The sequence below is a fragment of the Lygodium microphyllum genome, chromosome 16 (assembly GCF_053477565.2).
Source record: "Lygodium microphyllum isolate KBCC chromosome 16, Lygodium_microphyllum_v1.1.10, whole genome shotgun sequence".
NCBI classification, from domain to species: domain Eukaryota; kingdom Viridiplantae; phylum Streptophyta; class Polypodiopsida; order Schizaeales; family Lygodiaceae; genus Lygodium; species Lygodium microphyllum.
This window is the reverse complement of record NC_141150.1, coordinates 36,280,950-36,306,120: the sequence shown is the minus strand read 5'-3', so window position 1 is coordinate 36,306,120 and position 25,171 is coordinate 36,280,950. Positions and strand designations below refer to the sequence as shown.

At 41.5% G+C, this 25,171-nt stretch overlaps 1 long non-coding RNA gene across 2 annotated transcripts; it reads right to left on the bottom strand.

Moving 5' to 3' along the window:
* Window positions 1-851: 851 nt before the first annotated feature.
* Window positions 852-7,400, bottom strand: LOC148022701 (uncharacterized). Of its 2 annotated transcripts, XR_015693483.1 has the most exons (3): window positions 1,317-1,400; window positions 1,156-1,210; window positions 852-1,016 (listed from the first exon to the last, which is right to left on the bottom strand). It is a non-coding gene; the product is annotated as an uncharacterized LOC148022701 (long non-coding RNA). The 2 variants fall into 2 exon arrangements; XR_015693482.1 differs by lacking the exons at window positions 1,156-1,210; window positions 1,317-1,400 and adding an exon at window positions 7,005-7,400.
* Between the last annotated feature and the right edge of the window lie 17,771 nt (window positions 7,401-25,171).

Here is a 25,171-nt window from a genome sequence, read left to right as displayed (position 1 = left end):
ACAAAGTGAGAAGTCTCTAATACTCTATGTGTGTGTGTGTGTGTGTGTGAGTGACATGGGGGGTCTGGCTTTGTGAGACAAGGTTGTCCAATAAATATGATGCGAAAGAAGGGGCGTGGGGGGCGACATGACCTTGAAGCTTGTTATTTGCCATTGTTTGATATGGCATAAATAAGACTCTATGAGGCCAACTAGACCATCCTCTTAGCATCATTTTAGAGAAATCCCTTCACTACAAGGGGGGTAGTGACATTGACGGGCATCACATATCGTCGCTATACGTGTCACTACACGTACACATTGCATTGCAATGCACTTAAGGATGCAATATGCGATGTTTTTGCATTGCCTATACAACATCTTATGCGTCACATATGCGATAGTGGGCGTCACTTAAGCGACTAAAAAAAAGGCATCACTTAAGCGACACTCGAATGCTTTTTAAAAAAAATTTTATGCGGCACTTCTCACTCTCTCACACACACACACACACACTCTCTCTCTCTCTCTCTCTCTCTCTCTCTCTCTCTCTCGTATGCATGCAAATGCAATGTGGAGTATAAGACCTGCTCTCATACAGAATGATACATACATTGATCACTTATGCAAGACACAACATGGATCACGATACATACTTTCTTTTTTCTCTACTAATTAGGGATTTAATTTTTTTTAAAAATCAAACATGAGACGATTCACAAAACTTAAAAAAACACTTTATCAAACATGAAATGATTCATAAGACCAAAACTAATTAGATATATATAAATCAATATATATACAATGTCCTGGGTATGCCATGGAATGTGTTACATGAGTCTAGTCAAGTATATGGGAAAGTGTGGGAGAGGGGAGATAGTGATCGGCTCCGCTATCCGATGTGCTCTCTGCATCTCCATGGGGCCTCGGTGTCTCTGAAGATACTTGCGCTACAGCAACTTGGGTCCTCATCTATCCTCCTGCCCTTCGTCTCCTCTCGGGCGTTCAACATCCATATCTGGCTCACCATGAATCTCCTGCATCAATAAAGATCAAGTATTGACACAATTAACAAATTGAACCATTAAAAAAATACTTGAAAAATATCTAAAGTTAATAGAATGGATAATCAAAAAAGGGCATGCTGGAGGAATCCTCCTTTGAAGGGCTCTATACCCCTTAGAAGTTGCTCTTTGAATCTTTGCTACCATCATCGGGGGATGACTATAATCTTTGGTTTGTTCAAAAACAAATACAAAGTTAGATTATTTTGGTTATTTTACTTTCTTCTATGCTTCTAATTACATAAAAAATAAAAACCTATGGCATATACTTACAAAGGTAGCAACAAAACCATCTCTCCCCATGCGACCCAAGTGAGATGTATGTCCGCTCAAGTCTCTAGCCGCCGCTGCTGCCTTCTATATTAGTTCATTGAAATCAAAGGACAAATTATATTATAAAATTTTACTCTATAGGAATGGTGAAGTCAAAATACTTCAATCAAGCGATTAAAAAATGTACTCTTTGCTGTGGAAATGTCACTCGTAAACGGTACTCCCGATGAAAGTACGTCCATGACTCCTCAAGAAATCCAGTAGGCCTCTTGTTGCTGGGATCATGTGCATACCTCCTAGTTGTGTTTGAAAAAAGAGTGTCAATATACTATTTCAATTTTATATTTATCACACTAGCATGCATGCTCTATTTGTGAGTCAATGAATAAAAAAGATTAGCACCAAGTCTAATCTCTTTTATTTCTATTTATACAGATTTAGATTCCTCTCGTACACCATCACCTCCGTATTATAGTCATGGTGGTCATGCGGCATTCATAATTCTAGAGAGTGCTCCTTCACATGAATTAGAGTCTTCATCTTATTATGAGGAGGAGAAAATTCTAAGTTGGTGTGATAGATGTTGAGGCTCGTATCGAAGGCCATGATGCCAGTGTCATTCCCATGAGTCAGAATATGGTGTTTTTGTTCATGCACCAGTGCCAACACAACGACATCGGCTTATGGTTAGTGTTCTTTACATACTATTTACATTATTTTCATTTTTGTTGAAGGTATATATTAGTAATCAACATCACATTACACATGTAGGAATATGCAACTTCATTTGATGGTGAAGATGACATCTATGGCCAAGATGCTCGTCATTCTCGTACACAGCTTGGTTAGGCGATCCAACAGTTGCAACTTGATATCTTGCGACAGCCCCTACATCCTAGCCTTGAGAGCAAGATGTCTTGTGATTATGCATTGCATGATCATCTACGATCTCTTGTACAGACGTGCAATCACAGGCTCTATAGAGGATGGCAAGGAGGATAACTTCCTAGAGATGGAGAGACTTTTAGCTTTTGGGGCACTCGCTACATGATAGCTCCTTCTAGTATTCCAGATGGAGGATGTGGCCTCTTCATTGCACAAGACCTACAAGTTCCACCCAATTCAGAGGTGACACTTATGTGCTTTTGTGGACCCATATATGGATGGGGTCCATGGCACCAACTAGTGCAATATACTTTGAGCATGAGCACTTATGGTATGTGCCTCAATGTAGCCTCTCTTTCAAATAGAGGAATCACTCATGCTCAAGGACATAGACTTTATGTAGATGGGAGACCATACACACAAGGAAACATAGCATGTCTAATTAATAGCAATTGAGGAAGAAGCGCAAGAACCAATTGCACATTTGTGGAATGTGAAAATGGTTATATACATGAGTAGAGATGTTCCAAGATATATTCTTGTCAATGCCATTAGATCATTGTGTGCCAGTGATGAACTATTGGCGAACTATGGATTTTGCATACCTGCAAGAGCATCTCCACCTTTGGATTGAAGTTTAGATGATTTGCTTCTCTTAGGATGGTCCTTTTCCTTAAATCATCCCTTTCTATGTATACTCATTCAACTCTCTATATATGGAAGCATGAATTGTGTTCTTTATTTTTTTCAGCTTTCTCAATCTTTACATGTATATTTGATAATAACGAGATCTTTGTCTAATTAGAATGTCTCCTTGCTTAATGATGAATATAGAGAATGATGTGATAGGTTCTAGCCTATGATATAGAGAATGATGTGTGTCTACCTTCGCATGGCACCGCTCAAATGCCAAATGAGTACATAAGACTCCTTCGCAAGAGTGATCCAAAAAGTTATGACAGTTTGAAGAAACTTTATGACACAGATTTGAAAAAGTGCACGAAGACTTTAACAAATCTATAAAGGCTCAAAATTGTCACGATTAAATGCAACTTTACTTATCTTGAACGTCCAAAGTCGTTATGCTTGGAGTAACACATCCGTTTCAACACTATTAAAGTAAGCTACTTCTACCATGCCAATGTTGAGTGTGTTATTTAACAAAATCTAAGAATTATGTGTGCTTGAAATGCCATAGGCTACTATCACAAATTTTTTTACCTAGAAACAATGTCCTTCCTACGTCAAGAGACGAGGCGAAGAAGATGATCACCAAGCTTGGATTCGACTACAATACGATTCATGCATGTCCCAACGATTGTATTTTATATAGAGGCAAATACGAGAATGAGGAGAGATGCCCAAAATGTGAAACATCACATTACAAAGATGCAAGTGGAAAGATCCCTCGCAAGGTGCTTCGACATTTTCCATTGGCTCCCTATATAGAACATATATTTTGGACGCCAGAGTTAGCAAGACTTATGGATTGGGGAGCAAAGAACATAAGTATAGATGGGATTATGTGCATTCCCTGCGACTGTCTTGTCATCAGGCATATCAATTCAAAGGGGCCATAATTCGAACAAGAGCCACGACACATTAAGATGGGTGTTGGATTGGATGGTGTGAATCCTTTCTCCATGCATTCAAGTAAATGGTCCACTTGCTAGTAGTTCTTGTGAACTACAAATTTCCACCATTTATTTTTTTAAAGAAACAACACCTAATTCTGTCCCTCATAATCCCAGGAAGATGTCAAGTCGAAGACCTTAACGTTTATTTGGCTCCTCTTATTGATGATCTCCTAGAGTTATGGAGAGGCATAGATGTGCATGACGTGTCAAAAAAAGACAACCAAAGAAGGTTTCAAGTTCGAGGAATTCTAGCATGGACTATACACGACTTTTCTGGCTATAGATTTTTTTCAGGTATTCGATTGTGATTTAAGTAGCACATGTGGGAGTATTTTCATTTCAATTTAATCTTTCATGCTCATGCTGAATGTTTTACTATGGATGCAGGGTGTTTAACCAAGGGTTATAAAGCTTGTCCCCTATGCGGTGATTGGTTGAAATCTACGTATAGTAAGCATCTCAATAAGAAAATATATCTTTGGAAAAGACGACTCTTGCTTAAAGATCACTCACTACTACCTCAAAAGACACAAGCTAGACACTTCAATGGAAAGGTTGAGAGTGGCCGATGTCTAGTACCGATGACGCCTATAGATTGGTACAAAAAGTGGATGGAAGGACCTATCATCCGTCCACAGTCAAAGCTTGCAAGCAATGAAGATGATGAATGTGGTCTAGGAAAAAGTTCTCTAGCTCCCTCTCTCTATATGGTTTCGTCTAGACTATTGGAAGGATCTGAAGATTTATCATCTTCTTGATCCTATGCATATATTTAAGAATGTAGGACATTCTTTATGGAAATATCTCATTGGTTTGAAGGACATGGAGCAAGCCAGAAACAACTTGTCAAGAAAAGGAATGTGGGGTTGATCATGGTGTGTACAAAATGATTGATAAACTATCACGGAGGATTGTAATAGACAAGGAACTCCATAGCTACAAAGAGAAGGCAAACAATATGCACACTCAACAAATGTTCTCTTCTATTTCATTGCATACACAGGTTACATATATAAAGGAGGAGATAATCCATCAATGATCCCTCACACTTTCCATGTGTGTCCCCATGTGACACCATACAACCCACACTTTACATGTTTGCCCTATGTGGCACACTTTACTCCACACTCTCATCCATATTCATGCACCATACAATCTTAAGCACATAAGAGTGCTTTCACATATACGCACCCGCAAACACCAAAGCTTACATTCTCAACACCACCTCTTAAGCAAGGTGTTTACTTTACCTTATCACCCATCCAATGTAGCATTGCATGACCATACTCGCTACCTCTCAACACTCCCCATCAATGCTATATTGGAGTGTTTACATGACTAGACACATCTAGTCCACCATATGCATGTTTTATGTGCGTGTACAATGTTCGTTTGACCACCACTTTCTCGGGTGAATTTACCCCATCCATTTTGAAGAATCCTAGATGTTCGGGAAAGGTATGACAAACCTCAAGGTGCAACAATCATGTGCACGCTTTACACCACGCACTCACAAATTCCTTTTGAGATCTCAATCTCGAGCAGGGAACCCCTCACACAAGCCAATTCTTGTGCAAACTTACATGTTGAGATTTATATGTATGAAACCAATCACTTTTGAGCTCTATGCGGCTCGGGTAGGAATACCCTAATGCGATGGGTGAATACAAAATCTCGAGTACAGTGACATAAATGTGAATCATGAAGACATTTGCAAATTTTATGGTTTCACTTTTGTTGTGTGAATTAGAAGCTTTATATAGCCAATCTTAAAAGGTTTGGATAATAGGCATATGCCACATGTGGTTGTGACTCGTCTTCTTTTTCCATCTTCTTATCTCCGTTAGAGAATTTTTTGATTGGGTGGAGATTCATTTGACATGAAGACACATCCATCGATGTTCATGTAAGAGCAGGACAAGAGGCTCCTCGTAGCCCAGAGCCTCCATGACCTCATTGAAGTTGCTTGCGGAGGCAATGGGTAATCTATAGAGCATTAGGTCGCCATGTTGGCAGAGGAGCTGCTCTTCAAGCTAGGCCTTGTTGTCTCATACAGACTGGGCAATGGTGGCAATGCCATAGGTGTAGGCTATTGTAGCAAGGTGCAGTCTACGACTCAACCTCACGCAGGGCTAATATGCCATTATACAAGTTGGTATCGGCATCTCTCTTTGTGTTAGAGCTATATTGTCATCTTGACACACATGTTGCATCCTCATCCCAAGGGGATCATTTCCTTGACGCTATCTTCTTCTTCTGCTACTTCTTCTCTCCTTGGAAAAGAGAAAACATGAGTCTCTCTCTCTCTCCCTTGCTTCTTCTTCTTCTGCCCGCACTGCTTTTTCTTCTCTCTCTCTCTCAATTCTGGGCTCTAAATAGCTTCCTCTCATCCCCCTTTTGCACATACAGGCGTGCAGGGTCCATTTGACCTGTCCCAATTCAATTCGTCTTCCGTGATTTGGATACATCTGAGCAGGTCGCCTTTTGCTTTCGCTGGATCCGCTGTAGTCTCATTGTGAAAGAGGCACACAGAGAGAGATAGGCACACACTTAACACACATGCAGTTGGCTTTTATCTGTGGGAAACCCTTAGCCCCTTTGGATCGGGTCCATTAGGTTTTCGCAGGTGATATGCATTCTTTTCCCTTGTAAAGCAGGATTACCATGCTGCTTGTCGACCGAAGATCTACGCGATGGCAGACCGGAGGGAGCCTTTTGGTTTGCCGTCGGTGGAGTTTCGATCAGAGGAGATGAATTTGATGCAAGTAATTCTCTTTTATCTCCACAAGTACAATCTTTTTCGCCATGGTTGTAGGTCTCCATTCTCTATTTTGACATACACTTTCAAGGTTTCCTTTCACATGCTTCTCTTCTTGAGAAGCCTTCAAGGTACCAATGTGTAAAAGCGTTCCTTGCTTCCACTCCACATACTCATCCTTGAGTGTACATATGAGACATGCCTCAACCAGCATGTTCCAACTTGGATTGCAACCAACCCAACACCACTTGCCATACCAATGATAGCAAGTATATGCATCTTTACATACTTCTTGCTCAATAGCAAGAGCCAATAGGACAACAATGTCCACAAACAACAACCTTTCTCTTATTTGAGCATTTTTCCATGCTCAAAAATAGTAACCAGAGAAAAAAAACAAGTAAATACCTTTGCCTTCTATTAACAGCTTCTTTGTTGACAACGGCTCCATGACTTGTACTGAAAAACTCCATTTCCAGCTTCCATTATACAAAGATCCTTCATTTGATGTTGATGGCCTCTTCATAATCCTAAAAATTTTTCAACTCCCTCATTTGCTATCATAATGATAATGAGTGTGCACAATTTTTAAGAAAGGAATGGCTAAAATATACTAAGGGCATAGAATGATATAGGCTACATACATTTAAAAAAAGCACCATGGTCAAGAGCCCTAACGACGGCTTTGATACCATGCCAAGAAAATGAATGTGGGGTTGATCATGGTGTGTACAAAATGATTGATACACTATCACGGAGGATTGTAATAGACAAGGAACTCCATGGCTACAAAGAGAAGGCAAACAATATGCACACTCAACAAATGTCCTCTTCTATTTCATTGCATATATAGGTTACATATATAAAGGAGGAGATACTCCATCAATGATCCCTCACACTTGCCATGTGTGTCCCCATGTGACACCATACAACCCACACTTTACATGTGTGCCCTATGTGGCACACTTCACATCTCTCATCCATATTCATGCACCATCATACAATCTTAAGCACATAAGAGTGCTTTCACATATACACACCCGCAAACACCAAAGCTTACATTCTCAACACAACTTAAAGGAGAAAAATTGCAATTGTGCTTTATGGCCTTGAGTTGATGAAGAGATAGGAGGAAAAGAGTATGCACATGCACCATGGGTGTTAACACCCATGGAGATTTCAACGATCAATCTGTGGATATGGTCTATTCAAACATCCATAGGATATGGTGCATCATTGCAAAACATATTTATTATGGATGACACGAGTCTTTCCAACTTGAAAACACATGATTGGCATAATTTCATCAAGGAAACTCTTACTTTTTTTGGTCCATAGCTCGTTGTTGACTTGATTAGTCGTTTGACTTTATTGTAAAATGGACATATGTAGCATGTCCTCCCTCTTGTCATCTATGGTTGTCTAACGAGTGATGTTTGTGACATTATCTACCACTTGGGAAAACTCGCAAGGTACATCAACACTTTTCAAATGCCTATATCTATGCTTGGAATGGGATTTCACTTAGATCACATCTAGGAAGATAGATGTGTTGTCAATAGCACAAAAGAAAAGGGAATGCATTGGGCTCCTTTGCCTGATGGAGAAGGAGCTATCAACATCTTTTTTTGACATTCAAGTCCATGTACTAATCCATTTAGTGGATGAGATAGAGATTGTAGGTGTTGTTAGCACTCATTGGATGCTTTGGGTAGAGAGGTTCATGGGAGTCATGAAGGGGCTTGTTTGCCAAAGAACCAGTCCAAAGGGATCAATGTTGGAGGGATGGTTGCTTGAAGAGTGCATGTACTACCTTGCCGAGTACCTTGAGCATATTGATGAGGATGCTCCTCGTAGATGGACAGTGGATGAGCCCACTACACTATCAGATGAGGTATTATGTGGTAAGGGCATTCCTTTCAAGGTCTCATATGAGGAACGTACAAACTTGTCCACATTTGTTATTCACAACTCACAATGTAGGGATAAATTTGTTGAAGAGTATTGTGAAGTAGTTTGCAATGTAGAAAGAAGACGAGAAGGTAAGAAATCTAGCAAGACAAAAACTCCCTCAATTCTTTCATGGTTATCCCACTATATTAGAGATAGAATAATGGAAGGGGAAGACATCTGTGATGATGAGCAAAGAGAGATTGAATTGGGTTGTGATAGAGAGGTAACCTTTCTTTCATGTACCTACATTGAGTTGTATGTAATCTTAGTGATGTAACTTAAATTTTACATATTTCATTCTAGCAATTTGGGTACACGGGTACAACAATATGTGGGCATGTGGTCAACATCTTCGAGTCAATGGAATTGATCCACTCCATCAGACCCAAGATTCTAGCATTATCTCTTATTTTAGCCAACAATCATGTGTAAGCACACGAGACACAAATCTTATTGAAGAGGAGCTCGACTATGTGGGAGCCATAGTCGGTATTTATGAGCTCGGCTACCATATTTGCAAGAGGGTAATTTCTATCAACAATAGTACGTTGACAATCTTTGCTTTAGACTTCCTTCTAAAATGTTGCAAATCTTGTATGTTAAAAGGTTGTGTTGAAGGTTGACTGGTTTCGTGCTGAGAGTACAAATGGACTGGAGCCACAATGAGATAAGAGCCCTTTGGGTTTTGGCTAGTTGACTCTTCAAAGCCATTATGGACAACACGGAAACCATACATATTACCGACACATTGTGAGCATGCTTTCTTCTATGCTGCCTTAGATTCTCGCAGTCCATGGAGGCAAGTTCTGCCTATCGATCCTCGAGTACGACGGGTATTTGACACCACTTGTTGCGAGGAGGTGGACCAAAAGAGTCTACAAGAGGATGGCTCAACTTATACAGAGCCCCATTCACTCATAACATTAGCACAAGAAGAGCACCACGAAGAGGAAGTGAGAGACAATGATGCAACATATGATGAGACGGAGGATCTTGCCTTGGAGTTGGACTTTGAGCCTCCTATAGACCCTAAACCATCGATATCTTTGCCACCCACTCTTGCTCTTGACATACAATTCACGAATGAGGAACTTCAAAAGACAATGCAAGACAATGAAGAGATTGACTTGATCATTGATCTCTTTCGAAACCACGATTGAATCGTAAAAGCCAAGGTATTATATCAAGTATTTTGTCTTGATCATTTTGACCACTTTCTCGATGATTTCAAGAAAATCAAATTGGTATCGATGGACCCTATTGGTAAAACCTAACACATTTTTCCATTGATCATATTCATTATTTCATTGTTCTCTTTCAATCTTACTAAAAATGGGTGGGTTGGGTGGGGAGTCTTGTGGATGATAGCCATCTATGGCTAGAGTTGGTGGGGTTTGATTCCCCACTGAAACGATCTTGTTTGCTTGAACAGGTTTTGAATATGCATAAGTACCCTAGCACCAAGGCAAGACGTCCCAGACTCTCTCTCTTGCCCAAAATCTTTTCTCATAACATCTCATTTCATCTCTCTCTCTCTCTCTCTCTCTCTCTAGTTGGAGGTACTAACTGTGCATTGTCTTGTCGATGTCTCAGTAGTCAATGAGCCATGTCACGCAGCACCCTCTTATGACTCAATCCGGTACCGAACTCGCACTTTAGGTGACTGAGGAAAAACTTTTTGTTGAGCTCTAACTGATCCCTAAAAGGTGAGAAGGATCAAAGTTTGCTTGGAAGAGCTATGGTGGGAGAGCAAGAGCAAGATAGAGAGACCAAATGGGAACTCCAATAGTCACAATGTGTAGCCGAGCCTTTCTTTATTCAAACTGTCACTAAAAGAATAAAGAATAAAGTGTTGGTGACGGGAACCCACCACCTATAATGTGTAGTGGCGGGTACTATCAATGTAGTAATACATGGGCATGTAGGTGGAGGCACCTTTACCCCCAACAACCTCCCACTTAAAGGTGAATCTTCCCTAGTGAGGAGTGAAAAGAAAAAAAAGAAAAGACAATACAATGTACACATTTACAATAGGATGAGGAAAAAGGTAATCTCATCCAATGCCCATCAATCTCCTAAGGAAGGCAAAGCACTCAGTAGTGAGGCTTTTCGTGAGCAGATTTGTAGGATTTTTGTCAGTGGTGGAGATCTTGACAAGGTCAATAGACTGGTCCTCCATGACCCCATGTATGAAGTGATATCTCACCTCAATGTGTTTTTTCTTTGCATGGAAGACCAGATTCTTGGCTAGCTGAATAACACTCATAAAATTTGAATGCAGTGTAGGTATAGCATCAATCCCAAGGTCATGAACCAAACGGCCCAACCATATGGCCTCCTTGTAAGCCTCACTAGTGGCTGCAACATACTAGGCCTCATTGATAGAGAGAGCCATACACTTCTGAACCTTGGACATCCAAGAGATAGCACCTCCAACATAGGTGAATACATAGCCGAAAGTGGACTTCCTACTATCTATATGTCTTGCATAATCGGAGTTTGTGTATCCCACAACTCCTATATCGTGGCTACCATAGTAAATACACATATTTTCTCCCTTCAAGTATCTCATGATACCCTTCACATTGTCCCAATGTTTCTTGCTAGGTGTAGCCATATAGCATGCCACAACACCAATTGCAAAGGCAATATCTGGACGAGTGGCTATCATGGCATACATCAAATTGCCCACGGTGAATGCATAAGGGATCTTGGCCATCTCGGCCCTCTACTCATCTATTTGTGGACAATCAGCTTGTGAGACCTTCACATAAGAAGGTAATGGACAACTAGTAGGCTTCACATCCTGTATGTGAAAATACTCAAGAACTTTATGAATGTACTCCCTTTGTGAGAGGTAGAGTAGTCCTTGATGCCTATCACACTTAATGCGCATACCAAGAATGTGAGAGGCCTGTCCCAAATTCTTCATCTCAAGGCTCTTCTTCAGCTGAGATTTAAGAGCATCCAACTCATCATGAGCTTATTGTGCTATTTGTATATCATCCACATAAAGTATCAAAATAAAAAATGAGCCATCACGAGATTTCTTTGTGTAAAGATATGGATCCATAGCACTCCTGTTGTAGCCCTGTGACTGCATAAAGACATCAAACTTATGATACCACTCCCTAGGTGCCTGCTTCAAGCCATAAAGACTTTTCTTCAAGTTGCACACTAGGTGCTCCTTGCGAAGTTTTGCAAACCCCTTGGGCTGCTCCATGTAAATCTCATCATGCAAGAATGCAGTCTTGTCGTCCATCTGATACATGTCCAAGTCAAGCTAAGTGACTAAGGCCAAAACCAAGTGTAGGGTGGTCATCTTGACCACAAGAGAAAAGACTATATCAAAGTCAACTCCATGCTTTTGCTTAAAACCCTTAGCAACAAGTCTTGCTTTATAAGTTAGCTTGGGGTGCCCAGAGGTACTTTTTAGATTGTACACCCATTTGCATGGCAAAGCCTTCTTGCTGTTAGGCAATGCAACCAAATTCCAAGTCATATTCTTATGCAGGGAGTCCATCTTAGTCTATATATCCCTCTCCTAGGAGTGACTGTCACCCCTGGGCATAGCCTCATCATAGGTCAGAGGCTCTCCTACATCTGGTAACTAAGACATAATGCATCGAGGGCTCAAATTGATTAGGTGGACATCTAGCTCTAGTAGACCATCTTAGTGCAGGCTTTGCTGCATGTCTCGCATCCTGTCCAACAACACCCTGACCATGTGTACCAACTGCTTCTATAGGCTATCCAATTGGCTATGCAAGAGTACGTGGCTCCCCCTGGAATATAACCCTGCATCATGGAAGACTACACCATGGCTGTGGATGACTTTTTGCACCTGCAGATCTCAAAGGTGGTAGCCCATCTCACCTGTATCTCCATAGCCAAGAAAAATTCATTTGATACTCTTAGGATCCAACTTAGTCTACTTGTCCTTGGGCACATGGTAGAATGCCTCACATCTAAAGATATGTAGATGTGAAAGGTGGAGGTTTCCTAGTCCATACCTTCTCTGCAACCTAGAAATCCAAACTGCTAGAAGGTGGTCTATTGATGATATGTATAGCTCTACTAACTTCCTTAGCCCAAAAGTTCTATAGTAGGTCTGCATGGCTAAGAATTCTATACACGCTCCTGGATGGTTCTATTCATCAACTTAGCCAAACCATTCTGGGGTGGGGTATAGGGGGCGACAGTCAACTGATGCTTAATACCCCTCTCATCACATAACTACTCAAAGGCACATGACACATATTCTCCCCCATTGTTAAGGAATTTTAGCCTATGCCCAATGTGGTTCACAACCAATGCAAGCCATCTTTGAAACATAGCCAAGACATCTTTGACTTAAGATTAATGGGAGGTAAGCCCAGACTTTACGCAAAAAATCGTCAATGAACGTTACAAAGTACTTTGCACCACCCATAGACTGACAGGGCATGGGCCCATAGACATCTGAATGTACCAATGCCAGGGGCTCACTCATACGTGTCCTACCAGACTTCTTATGCGTATTCCTAGTCTGTCTACCATAAAGGCAATGCTCACATGAATCAAAACATGCATAGTCAAGGGGCGGTAAGTACTGTAAACTAGAATACATTTTCATTCTATTCAAGGACATATGGCCCAAATAGGCATGCCAAAGAGATATATGTGGGATGGAATTGACTGACAAAACATGGTCAACAGAGGACCCATCAACTATAAGAGGATAGAGGCTGCCAGCCTTGGCACCTCTAGCAAGCACAAGTCTACCACGAGTGATCTTCTAGGCAGAATCCCCAAATGAAACAGGAAATCCAGCATCATCAAGCTACCATCATACACATACATAAGACTGTGTGTAAGCACATGTATATGACGTACAACCTGTAACAGAAAAGTACTGCTAGTAGAGAATTGCAACCATACATCCCCAATGCTAATAATAGGAAGTGACCTGTCATCGCCCAAGTGAACTGAACTAGAGATAGTGCGGTAGAAGTGAAACTATTCACGGCATGGTGTAACATGAAATGAAGCACCAGAATCCAAAATCGAGCACTACACATACATAGAGTGAACCTCGATCAACACTGTAGCATCACAATAACTACTGCAAGTATGTACTCCCCATGTGAGTCATCAGTCTGCATGACATTGATTTCCTCTATTTTCACACTGGATTTCACAGGTACCATGCTGTGATCAGAGGACTTTTCTTGTACTTTGTTTTTCCCCTTCTCTTTGCACTTGTCATTGTGCAACTCATGACACTGTGGGAGTATGTGACCCTTCTTGCCACAATGATGATATGCCACATTAGCATTTCTTCTATAAGACTTGCTGTGTGACTTACCATGTGACTTAGATCTAGACTTCTGCGAGTCTGTCCCATGGCCATTCTTGTGAGAAAATATGGATCTAGAGCATAGTACTGACTATGGAGGATGAAAGTTGGTAACAAGCCTCATAGTGACATAAACAAGAAGACAAACTATTACTCAAGTGAATTAGGTTCCAAGGTGTAGTCTTGGACTCATAAACACAATTTTGAGCTGACCATGACAGAGACACAGAATGAGGTACAAAGTACAAATAGCATTACTTGAAACATGAACCAAGTACATGTCTTTATAGCTTTTCAGCTTCTCCACTCTCCTCACTGTTCATATGGGATTCAGGACATCTCTTCCCGGAGCATACATAATTTGTTATTTCTCAACAATTCCCATGGTCATTCTTGCCATTACCATCTCTACCTCTAACCATCAAAGCATGTGACACACGAGAGACATCCAAGTTCTTACGGTTGATCTCTTCTTGCAGAGAAGAGCACTCTCCATATTAGGCAAGCTCAAAATAGTAGCAGAAGCACATAAGGCTATGCAGAATACATCCTGTTAACCCTCAAACAAACAAAGGTGGAAAATCTGGAAAAGCTAAAGCAGAAGACAAAGACAAAGGCCAAGGCAAAGAGAAACGGAATACAAAGATACACAAGGAGAAGAGTCCTAAATAAGGGAGAAAGGCGCACAAGGAAAAGCGCAAGTCAAAACTTTTGTAAAAGAGCGCAAGCGCATCATGGTTTAATTCAAGGAGCGTCGGGCTCTCACCCATGCAATTTGTAAATGTAGACGGGCGGTGGAAAGGAAGCTAGGAAGATAGAAGGATAATGGGAAAAATGGCCTAGGCTACGGCCAGCCATGTAAAAAAGAGGAAAAGGGGATGACCGCCCAAAAGGGATTTAGGGTTTTGTATATAAAGTTGAAAAGTGAATGAGAAGCTCATTCTTGTGTGTGGCCAAAAGTAGCTCTCCTCTTCTTCTTCTTCTTCTTGTTTTCGCTTGCTTGAGATTGTGCTTGAGAGAGGGAGTATGAGAGTGTGAGGGAGTGAGTCTGTGAGGGTGAGGGACCGAGGAGGAGAAGCTCTCCATCTTCTCCTCTCTTCTTCTCTTCTCTTCTCTTCTCTTGTCTTGCTCGCGGCAATGGAGCTTGGAGCGTGGAGCTTGAGGATGGAGCTTGCTTGAAGCTTGCACTTGGATCGTGGAGCTACCGAAGTGCACGGGAGAGGAGGTAACTTGAATAGCATGGAGGTATGTTGATTCAGGTGCATCCAATCATATGATCAGCCATGCAGAATGGTTTGGAGAGATGCAGGATTTGCAAAATGCAGGTTATGTGCAGACGGGTGATAATTCATACCACCCAATTTCACACATTGGAAAAGTTCCCTTGTCCTTGCATGATGGTAAGACAAAGAGTCTTTCAAATGTATTACATGTGCCATATATTACAAAGAACTTGGTGTCAGTGGGTCAGATGGTGGAGCAAGGGCTACAAGTCAGATTTAATGCAAAGGGCTGCTTTGTAGAAGACTTCAATGACAAGTGCAGGTTAGTTGCAAAGGGAAGTAGAGTTGGACGTATGTTTACTCTGGATGCTAGAATTCCTATTATGAATGCTGCTATGTATGCTAAAGGAAAATGTGTTGTAGCAGATATTGAAATTTGGCACAAACGCATTGGACATGTAAATATACAAAGGCTGAAATTAATGCAGTCCAAAGGGTTGGTTACAGGTTTGCCTACATTTAGAGTTGCAGAATTTCATAAGGTATGCGAAGCATGTCAGTTTGGTAAGCAGGCAAGACAATCATGATGAGTTGGATGTTCTTAAATCTTAGATGAAGAAGAGCTTTGGGATGAAGGATTTGGGACAGGCCTCTCACATTCTTGGTATGCGCATTAAGCACGATAGGCATCAGGGACTACCCTACCTCTCACAGAGGAAGTACATTCATAAATTCCTTGAGTGTTTGTGCATGTAGGACGTGAAGCCTATTGGCTGTCCATCACCTCCTTATGTGAAGGTCTCATAGGTGGATTTTCTGCAGATAGATGAGCAGAGGGCTGAGATGGCCAAGATCCCTTATGCAACAGCTGTCGGACAGTTTGATGTATGCCATGATAGCCACTCGTCTAGATATTGCATTTGCAGTTGGTGTTGTGGCACACTATATGGCTACACATAGCAAAGAACATTGGGATGCCGTAAAGGGTATCATGAGATATTTGAAAGGTACAACAGATATGTGTATTTGCTATGGTAGCCAAGATACAGGAGTTGTGGGGTATACAGACTCTCGGATTATGCAGGACATGCAGATAGTAGGAAGTCCACTTTTGGCTATGTATTCATGTATGCTAGAGGTGCTATCTCTTGGATGTCCAAGGTTTAGACATGTATGGCTCTCTCTACCACTGAGGCCGAGCATGTTACAGATATTGAGGCTTGCAAGGAGGCCATATGGTTGGGCTGTTGGTTGATGACCTTGGGATTGATACTATATCTACGCTGCATTCAGATTCTATGAGTGCTATTCAGCTAGCCAAGAATCTGGTCTTCCATGGGAAGATGAAACACATTGAGGTGAGGTATCACTTCATATGTGGGGTCATGGAGGACAAGTCTATTGACCTTGTCAATATCTCCACTGACAAAAATCTTGCAAATCTGCTCACAAAAATCCTCACTACTGAGCGCTTTGGCTTCCTCAGGAGATTGATGGTGGGTGTTGGATGAGATGATGTTTTTCCTGATCTTGTTGTACATGTGTACATTGTATTGTCTTTTCTTTTTCTTTTAACTCCTCACTAGGAAAAATTCACCTTTAAGTGGGAGGTTGTTAGGGGTAAAGGTGCCTCCACCTAGCTGCCTATGTATTACTACACTGATAGTACTTGCCACTACACACTACAAGTGGCAGGCACCTACACCGTCACTTTATTCTTTATTCTTTTAGTGACAGTTTGAATAAAGGAAGGCCCGGTCACACATTGTGACAGTTGGAGTTTCCATTTGGTCTCTCTCTATTTCTTGATCTTGCTCTCCCACCATAGCTCTTCCAAGCAAGCTTTGATCCTTCTCACCTTTTAGGACTTTGCTCTCTTCACAATTGCAGATGCCTTGAAGTTGTGATCCAATTGACATTACAAGCTTGGATGTCTCTATTTTGATTGCTTAAGGCACTTAGCTTTTCAAGATCCAATAGATTCTTCTGATTGGAATGTATCAATGAGTACTTGAGGTTTGCTCAATCGTCCCTTAGGTTTCATTCCTGGTGCCTAAAGGTAAGCTTGTTCAAAAGTCTCAATCAATGAAGTGAGTGCAAAAATCACTCAAAATCAACTCAAGAGAAAAAGATAAGATCACTTGGGTATATGCTTGAAATTCTGCACCTCAATTTGCAAAGAGTACTCAATCAAAATTGGTTCTAAAGATCCTTAGTCTTGGTCTATTCTTTGAGTGAGACTCAGAGTGGTTTGAACTTAGCTTTGTACTCTTAGCCTCTTGGCTAGCTAATCCTCACTCTTGGTTCCTTGCAATGATTAGAATCAATCACTTGATGGTAGCTTGGTTGGATGATCTCCCCCACATCTTATTGCGTGTACTATGTCTAGTGCATGACTATTGTGGTTGTGCATTGCAATTCTAGTGAGCCTAAGTGGTCCTAGGTGGTTTTGGCCTAGTGTGCTTAGCCTAGGTGCCATGTGAGTTAGTTCCCGATGATGCAAGCCTATGAATGTTGTGTTTAGGAGTGAGGAGAGTACACTAGGATTAAGGTCCTTATGACCCTAAGCATGGGATGCTTTAATCTAGATGTGATAAAGTGTGCAAAATGTAGGTGAATATGGCCTAAACTTGTTTTAATGTGCCTAAAAGTCGATTTTCACATGCCTAAGTACACTTGAGAGAAGTACTTGTGAGCATAGAATGTGTCCTAACAGAGTTAAGTGCCTAATTGTGCCCCAAGGTACCTTTTTATGTGTCTTAATGGAGTCTAATCATTGAGCTCCCTGAAAATTTAGTACCCTAAGTATCATGCACATGTAAGTGTATTATGAGTGTGTGGTGTGAATGTGCACTAGTGAATGAGTGTGTGCATTAGCGATTGTGAGTGTAAGAGCATGTGTGAGTGTGTGGTGTGAATGTGCACTAGTGAGGGAGTGTGTATACCAAAAGAAGAGATTCTAGTGCCTATGAAGAGGATAAGCATATCATTGAAATTACATATGATAGCATAGAAGAGGATGATAACGAAGATATAGAATATGACCTTGAGCCGATAGAAGACTAAGAGATAGGCACATGCCACATTATGGCCAAGTTTGGAGGGGGTGGATGTCATGTCCAATGACAAAAATCAAAGAAAAAGTCCATCTACACTAGTGTTTTACTTGTATGCGGCTAAAAGAAAGGCTTGGGTGGTATACAAAGGAGTGTCCATGATACCACATTGGATTGGTGGTTTGTGTGTATAAAACCAATTGTTTTTAAAAGAATTGTCAAGATAAAATGGAGAGAAAAAAAATCACGTAAGGGTTGGAAAAGTGACTCCTTTTGAAATATTTCATAAGGGTGGGACCTCAAAAACATGGGTAGTGCATGAGCGGAGTTGCAACCTTTTGAAATATTTCATAACAAAAGGGTAGGACCTCAACAACATGGGTAGTTGATGAGGGAGTTGCATCCCTCAACCTATTTCGCACATCAACAATCTTTGTAGACTTTACTGCACACCATAGCCATCACTCACTCACTCACTCACTCACTCACTCACTCACTCTCTCTCTCTCTCTCTCTCTCTCTCTCTCTCTCTCTCTCTCTCTCTCTCTCTCTCTCTCTCTCTCTCTCTCTCTCTTCCCCCCTTCAGCATGGAAGCTCACATCATCTCCACCTTTGTCTATTCATTAGAGAAATCTATATCTATAGTGAGTACCATGAAAGATCATGTCATCCCCTTTGCCTTTGTCTACTTAGAACAACTTGCATCTATAGTGACTACCATGGAAGTTGATGCCCCTTCTTTCATCCATGAACTGCTCTCTAATTAAGCTTATATCCATAGCTATTGGGTTGAAAAGAAGCACAAGCAACAAAAGCAAGGAAAGGAATCTTGGTATGGGAGCTTGACTATAAATAACTAGGTTAATAAGGAAGAATATAGGCCGAATCATGGCTTGTTGTTGGCACACATAGACTAGAGGCCTTACAATAAATGAAAAAAGGAAATTCTTGAGTAGCTTATGCATCATCAACTAAGAAATTCAAATGTTAAAATCATCATTAAAATATTTCTTGCTTAATTTTCCTAGCAATGTTGGTATGTCTGTTGTTGATTTTGTAGAGAATTGTTGTCCTCTCCTTGGTTTGATGCCTTCTACACTAGCCTTATCACATTGAGGACCCGTACGATGCTCTTAATGAAGGAGCTTTCATTGCTTGTATTGGAGTGTGACAAGTGATTGGGGCCACTGGTTCTGGCTCCACCAAGGTGTTTACTACAAGTACAGGTGGAGGAAAGAAGAAGAAGTCACAATCCAAAGAGAAGAAGTAAGAGGACAAGAAGGATGAGAAGAAGGAGAAGTAGCCAAGTACCCACACTATGGGAAGGGCACTCATCTCAAGGAGAAGTGTTGGTAAAAGTTATCCCAATTGAAGTCAAAGGAGAAGGACTCGAAGGCTACCCTATGGCAAAGATAGAATCTATCTTTGTGCATGTATTTGCCAAGGAGGATATAGATCTTGCTTCTTTTGCTTAGGAGAACCCTTGGCTTGTTTACAATGGAGACTCTTCTCACATGACCTATAGACAAGATTGGCTTCATGATTTGAGTGTTAGAGGGGGCACAGTCACCATTGGTGAGACAACTCTGCAGTCCCCGTTTAAGGAGTGGGGACTATTCCTTTGTTGTCGAACATGAAGTCTTCTTTCGCCAAAGTTCTCTATGCACTAGATTTAGGTTTTAACCTCTCGTTTGTTCATGGTCTTACATGGCTTGGTACTCATGTGGTATTTACATAAGATGCAGTGATAGTGGAGGATACTTCTAAAGGTGTCATTCTTTGGATAGGATCCTAGGAGGGTGGGCTTTACATGTTCATAGCCTTAGCCACCACGAGGTTTTCCCATGAGCTTGGGTTGCTTTGCATGTTGGTCATAGTCATCTCAATTTGGACACAATAGAAAGTGCTTCTTAGAAGAAGATGGTGGAGAGACTTCTTGACTTCCCTCCTAATCACACTTTGTGCCCTAGCTATTTGAGGGGCAAATAGTATAGGCAGCCACATCCTTGGGTTGCCACTAGGAGGGCTTCTACCCTACTTAAGTTGGTTCACATAGACCTTTGCATATCTATGGGCACTACCTCCCTTGGGAAAGCCAAGTATCTCCTCCTAATTGTAGACTACTTCAATTGTTATGTGTGGCCTTATTCTTTGGAGTATAAGAGTGAGGCATACTCCTATTTTTGCAAGAGGAAGGTGTTTGTGGAGACACAAGCTACTTCCAAAGTTCATGGCATAGGAGCATATCATGGTGGAGAGTTTACTTCCAACCTCTTTTCTCAATTTTGTAAGGATCGTGACATTTGGGTGGAGTGCACCCATCCAAACACACCTTCAGAGAATTGTGTGGTGGAGCGTGCAAATCAGACCATACTAGAGATGGTCCATTGATCAATGTTGGAGCATTGAGGTCTTCTCATACCCTTTGGGGTGAGGTAGTGCCTATTGTGATCCATATCCACAATTGTTTCATGGCTTGTATGTTGCAAGACATGACTCCCTACAAGACTTTCTTTGGTCGAAAGTACTCTATGTCTCACTATTAACCCTCAGACGAACAAGGTGGAAAATCTGGAAAATCTTAAGTAGAAGATGAAGGCGCACCAAGAAAAATATGGAAACACAAGAAGTGTAGAAGAGTCCTAAATCAAGAAGAAAGGAGCACAAGAAAAAGTGCAAGACAATACTTTTATAAAAGAGTGCAAGGCGCATCATGATTTATTTTAAGAGTGTCTGGGCTCTCACCCATGCAAATTGTAAAGGTAGATGGGCAGTAGGAAGGAAGCTAGGAAGATAGGAGAACAATGGAAAAAAAGGGCCTAGGCCATGTAAAAAGGGGATGACTGCCCAAGGGAAGAGGGTTTTGTATATAAAGTTCAAAAAGTGAATGTGAATTCATTATTGGTGTGTGGCAAAAAGCGTCTTCTTCTTCTTCTGCCTTATTGTGTGTGATTGAGTGAGGGAATTAGGGAGTGTGAGAGAGTGAGAACGTGAGTTCGTGAGAGTGAGGGATCGAGGAGACAAAGCTCCCCATCTCCTCTCTTCATCATCTTCTCTTCTCTTTTCTTCTTTTGTCTCATGTAGCTATGGAGGATGGAGCTTGATGGAGAGGGATTGAGGTTGCTTGAGCTTGCATCAAGGATTGTGGAGCTACCAGCATGCAAGAAAGAGGAGGGTACTTGATTGAGCCTCAAGGTAAGCCCACTACACTCCATAGATAGGAAGAGTGCGTCAGCTATGTGAGAGGTAGGCATGGTCGCTTGGCTTGAAATGCTTGACCAATAAGAGGTCCGTAGGTCTCAAGGGTTGGGCGAGAGAGCCCCCTTCATTTTGGTTCCATTGTTGGGACCAACGAATTCAAGCCTTGAGCTTCGTGCGCTTTGAATAGAACATGGACGTAGGACTTCATCCTTGAACCGATGCTTGAGGTAGATAGGAGATTTAGGCATTTTAATCTGCAAAACAAGTAAGTATTTTGGGTTTCTGATATGTAGACGAGTAGGATGTTTCAGCCCAAGCATTGTCTTGTGATTTTTGTTTGCATTAAGGTAGGATAGGACTAAAATATTGTGACAAAACAGTAGGGTTTGCTGCTACACACAAGGCACAACCAAGAAAGAGTGGGAAAAAGATAGGCTTCTAGGCCTAATGACTAAGGAGGGTGAGTTGGGAGGTAGGGACTGAGTAAGGCAATAAAACCCCAAGGATAGGGGGAAAGAGATCATTTCTGCACACTGAGAGTGAAAGAGAGAGCTTGAGAGAGAGAGAGAGGGTTGTAGGTCAAAGAAGAGATCATGCCTATTGATTTGAAGTTTTCTGACCACCCCAAGTAGATACAAACTTTCCTTGCTATGTATTTGCTCGATCTAGAAAGTCTTTGTAAAAACATGAATCTAGAACATGGCTTGAGGTGGAAGTTGAGATTGGAAGAGAAAGAGTGAGTTCATGAAGACATTGACATGATTGACTGTTATACAAGTGAATTAGGTTCCAAGATGGAAGCTTGGGCTCATAAACACAATCTTGTGTATAGACTAACAATGACACAAAGACTTTACTGAAGGATAAAAGTACTATGACATTGCATTAGAAAATAGAGCAAGTACAATGCTTATAGGAACTGGATGGTAGCACTTCTCCTACTGTGCTTATGGGATTCTAGTCTCTTGAGCCCTCATTTCTCCTTCCAAAGAGATTGAAGTAGCTGTGATTGCAAACATCTAAACACCCCTCCTCAATCACAACCAGTAGTACAAAGTGTGTAGAGGCTTTACTGAGAGCAACACATGAGAAGTATGAGCACACCATAGACATAGGAAAACACCAGAGGCTATCACAGAAAAGGCTAAGTGTTGGTACCATGACATGGTGGACATCCAGAGGTTGTAACACAGGCCTCACAAAGTATATAAAGACTTTAGTACAAGGCTACATGAGGATTTTACAAGTTTATGTCCAAAGCATTAGGGCTAGGCAATACAAGGCTAAAAAAGTCTATTTGAATAGAAGGATTGATGAGGTTTGTCCTTCTCCTAGTGGTCTTCTTCTTCTTCTTCTTCTTTTGCTCCATGTTCTTCTTCTTCTTTAACAATAACTAGATAGGCCTTTTGAGACCTCTTTCTGGCGTGGCAGAACTTCTCGGTATGTTCGGTCCTTTTGCAAAAGTCACATAAAAGTTGGTCCTTCTTGCCTTTGTACCTGTTGCCAACATATAATGCTTGTTCATCTCTAGAGGTGCATGGTTCTTCCTTAGTTTCTAGCTTCTTTTCCTCCTCTAACAGTGATGCTTGGATATCAACAAGCTCAGGGTTTGGCATATTGATTAGAGTTGTTGACACATTATTATATTCAAGAGGCAAACTTTTAAGCAGAACACCAATGCAAACATCTTCTTCCATATTAATGTTGATTCTTGCAAGTTGGGTTAGAAGTCCTTCCATGTAATTTAGATGTGTGGCAAGTGATGTGCTGGACTTTATTTCAAGCCTGAAAAATTCAATCAAGAGACCATACTTTGATGACTTAGATTGTGCACCAAACAAAGTGTCAAGTTTCTTCCATGTATCATGTGAAGTATCAGAGTTATCCACATGGTGGATATAGCTATCATCTAGGTCCAATTTGATAATGGCCTGAGCCTTATAATATTTCTTTTGCCAACTGCAAGGTTTGCATGATGAGGCTTCTTCTCTTTGCCATTGGTGATGGCCCAAAGGCCCTTCTTCATTAGGATGAGCTTGATGTGGGTTTGGTGCTACCAGATGTGAAACCCGACCCCTTTGAAGAGAACTATCAGAGAGTCCTTGCCCATGCTGGAGTTGGAGGATCAGTAGCAAATCTGTCTGCATTCTAGGAGTTGAACCGTCATCCCAAGTCCTCCAATCAAGGACACCCACCCGTCCCAAACAACCTTCTCCAATTAGACCATCTGACTAGTCCAGTCGGACCACCAATCTATCAAACACCCAATTGCCAATTGGAGCAAACTCTAAGTCACACCAGCCCAATCTAATCCCGACCATCCAATTGGACATACTAGTTGGACAGTCTGACCACCAGAATCCGATCCGTGCGATACCGATTTTAGGAATCAAATCACTTGGGCACAAGATAAAAGAATTAGGAATAGGGCCATCCCCCAGGTTAGGGCCAATTGTAACACATTCCCAAATACCCCTAGAAACCCGACCCGGCTCGCTGAAGCCAAAGACCAGAGAAAATCACAACATGCAATCTAGAAGTGACCTCTAGTAGCTTGCTGGCCAAGAGACCCAACTTGAGTTAGAGCCATACTAGGTCATGGAAAAGACAAGGGGGTAGCCATACCTGTATGATTGTTTTGTTTTGTTTGCACACCCCACAGTGATTTCTTTTATATAAGTGCACCAAAAGGAAAAAAATCCTGAATTTGCACCATGCACAATAGAGCACCCAACACTGAGTGTACACAAGTTGAGGATTTCCCCCCCCCATTAATAGGACCCTCGAAGACGACGATAGGATAGAAAGAACATTGAGATTGAGGGCAAAATGCTATTAGAGTTGCTCGAATTGATCGACAACCTTGTGGAGCAAGAAGCATGAATGATGTCAGGAGCAAACACATACCAAGGAGATGATCATCTGGACTTGGGTGAGTTCCCACCCAATCACGATCCAAGACATGGTCTATGAATATGACTTGCTAATCAGAACAGTAATCCACAGTAGGCCGGTAGAGGAGGTAGTGGCAAGCCTAGAGGAAGAGAGGAAAGTAGTTAGGAAAGTGCTACAGGGCATAGTGGCCTACAACCGCGAGCAGAGAGCTAGGAAGCTGTAGTAGGACATAGATGTGCAAGAAGCACGATGCATGCTAGCCTTAGCCGGCAAAAAAAAAGTGAGACCAAATGCAGAGAGAGAGAGCGTGCTAGAGGAAACCTCATGTTGAGCGAGCTTGTGACCAAGTGGCTCATGGAAAACATTGCTGAACAAAGTGCAGCAGCACTAGCGACCTCTCTACTCTCAAGCCTAGGAATTACTCAGGGGGAAAAGAGCCAATTAAAAATCCTTGCAATAGCTAAGCAGCTGGACAAGTACTAGCCTAGTAGCGACCCATACAGTTTCATAGAGCAGTTTAAGGAAGTTTGAGAGTGGGTACTTAGGTGGCTAGCAAACTTTGCCTGACTAAAAGATCTCTTCATTAAGATATTCTTAGAAGCATGATACTCTAATAACCTCATAGTCGTGATGAATGTCACTCAAAAGGACAAGGAGGACATAAGAGACTATGTCACTCATGTGCGCGTTGCCTCTTCAAGAGAATCCCCATGAATGAGCAACCCAATGAAAGAGTTGTCTCCATCGTGTTCATGAACGGAATCCGCTAGGGCTTTGGCAAGTAACTTTAGCTTGCAACGAGATGTGTTAACTAGGGTCTTTGATGAAGCAATTAGGGTGGATGACCAGTTGAGAGACAGAAGCCTGGAAGTTCAAATTGTGACAACCCTAGTTATAAGACCTTAGAGA